This window comes from Montipora capricornis, chromosome 7, assembly GCF_036669925.1.
Source record: "Montipora capricornis isolate CH-2021 chromosome 7, ASM3666992v2, whole genome shotgun sequence".
Classification (NCBI taxonomy): domain Eukaryota; kingdom Metazoa; phylum Cnidaria; class Anthozoa; order Scleractinia; family Acroporidae; genus Montipora; species Montipora capricornis.
In genome coordinates, this window is record NC_090889.1 from 14,737,974 (window position 1) to 14,740,473 (window position 2,500).

At 41.1% G+C, this 2,500-nt stretch overlaps 1 protein-coding gene across 2 annotated transcripts in view; it reads right to left on the reverse strand.

Annotated features, from left to right (window-relative positions):
- The window catches only part of LOC138058257 (non-structural maintenance of chromosomes element 3 homolog), a 27,400-nt gene that overhangs the window by 9,073 nt on the left and 15,827 nt on the right, over positions 1-2,500 (reverse strand). The window lies entirely within an intron of this gene.

Consider the following 2,500-nt stretch of genomic DNA (forward strand, 5'->3'; position numbering starts at 1 on the left):
TACAATGTACCCGTGAGCAAACTACAAAACAATAAATACATGTACAGTAATTGCTCTTTGTTGGTTAATTCTTTAAAGCATCAATAGCTTTTTTCTTTACATGTAATATCATAACATTCTGGAAGATTTTTTTGTAGAGTGTAATTCATAAAGGCAGACTCATGGCTTTGACAGCAACATTAAATTTTACCAGACAGACCTTTTTGATGTAAAAGGTAAAGGGTAATGGGTAAAGGGTAACAGGTACAACAGGTAAAAGGGTGGGCGGTGTCGCAATCCAAAATTTAATATTAGCATCCCGCTAGGCAAAATTCACATGCGCGTTCTCGCAACACTTCATTGCGTGATAACAGATTGTACGAAATTTAAAGAATGTGTATGGAGCGTAACTTTCATTGACATATATCATGTAACGTAACAACAAGTCAGAAAGGGGCTTTTCCAACGCACATGGTATTTAGCCACATTTTCGTTGTTTAATTTACATCTTGTTGGCTAGGGATACGGCTTGGTTTGTTGACCACCCAGAGAACTTCATATTGTTGACTTTTTTCTTGCATTCTTTCTTCGATTTCATTCCTTTAGTTTACCAAAGAAGATTGGATAGAATTGTTTTAAAACTTCTTTTACTCTTTTGTTTGCATGGTCACTGTGGGTAGCTTGCTCTCGTTGGCTTGGAATTTTTTTCTCTTGACTATTAAATCTTATCCAATCTGTGCTCATGCAATTTCATCTATCAACATTATATGAATGAAATGAAAGCAAAGGAGGTAATATCCCTCATGGTAATTCCTATGTGTTGGTTGCGGGTCTGGTTGTTGAAAATTGAAGAAATTAAAATGCTGAAGTTCAACTAATTGATCCGACATGTAAATGGCTAGGTAGAAATCTCTACCATTCACCCTTCACCTTCTACCCGTCACCCTTTAGCCATAGAAAAGGTCTGTCGCTAAATAATATTAGTCTAAAGACCATTAAGAATTTTTAAATGAAATGAACCAATTAGGGTCTAATAATCAAACTTTGTTGGTCCCTCGGACAGATTATTTTAAATCTAATTGGATAATTCAAGTTGTAAGTGTTACATGGACTGGAGGTTGTGGATTTGATTTCCCTGCTGCTGTATCTACATCAACTGTTACAAGTAAAAGTACAAAAGGCACTGCGCCGCAAATAACAGCCCCTCCCTCCTCAGTATGATCTGTTAGATCCTGTAGGAAGAGAAACTGCATCAAACCTGGACGTTTTCAGGCTCATAATTATTTGTAGCCATTTGTGCTTCTTCATGAACTACGATATCTCTCACTAAGGGCCTGTTCACATGGAGGTTGGGGGACCCTGGGTAGGTGAGGTACATGTCCCCCCCCCCCACCTACCCATAGTAAAAAAAGTGAGCCTTGATATGCAATATTTATAGCCCTTGAGCGCTGGCGTCAGGTTTTCAAATGCTTAGGCAGAATATTCAAACTAAAGATGAACATCACCCCAGTCAGGCGGGGGTACCCCACCTTCAGCATTCATATGGAGAAACTCACCCCAACTAAGCGGGTTAAATGGCCCACCTGACCGGTCAACCTGCCTCGCTGTACATGTACCGTACCTCTCATGTGAAGATGATCAAGAAAAAAAGAGAGACTGTATAGAGAGATTGGCTACCACACCGAGGTGTAGCTCACCTCCCTGAAGTCCCCGACTGTGGTGTTTAGCTTAAGAGACTACGTAATTGGCGCCGAGGACAGGGATTCGTGGAATTTACCAAAGTGGTTACAGATTAAAATTTGCACGTGTATTTTGTCCAACGATCGGAATGTCAGCGCCTGGAGAACAAGCGAGCGGCTCGACTGCACAGTCTTAGATGGGGATATTCGCATCTGTGTCGATATGAGAAGAGCTAATGAAGCAATTGAAAGGGAGAGGCACCCTATTCCTACCATCGATGAAGTGCTGCACGATTTACACGGGTCTACTGTTTTCAGTAAATTGGACTTGAAATGGGGCTTCCATCAAGTAGAACTTGATGCAGAATCATGTCAGATTACTACCTTCATTACACAGAGGTCTTTCTCCATAAAAGAGGTTGATGTTTGGAATAACCTAAGCTCCAGAGAATATCAGAAGATTGTCAAAGATGCCCTGATTGGTTGCAAGGGAGTTAAAAATATTGCTGATGACTTAATCAACCATGGATGGGGAATCCAGGAACATGAAGAGAATCTGCCGGCTGTTCTGCGCTGTCTCAGAAAGTGTGGATTGACCTTGAACGAGAAGAAGTATCAGTTTAGACTTGCAAAATTAACATTCTTTGGACATGACTTGAGAAAACAAGGAATTTCACCAAGTGAAGAGAAGGTGTCTGCAATTCAAAATGCCTAGCCACCACAGAACACCGCTGAAGTCAGATCGTTCTTAGGGTTAGTGCAATGTTATGCCAAGTTCCTGCCAGATTACGCCCAGGTTGCTGAACTGCTCAGAATCCTGACAAGAAGGGATCGACAAGGGG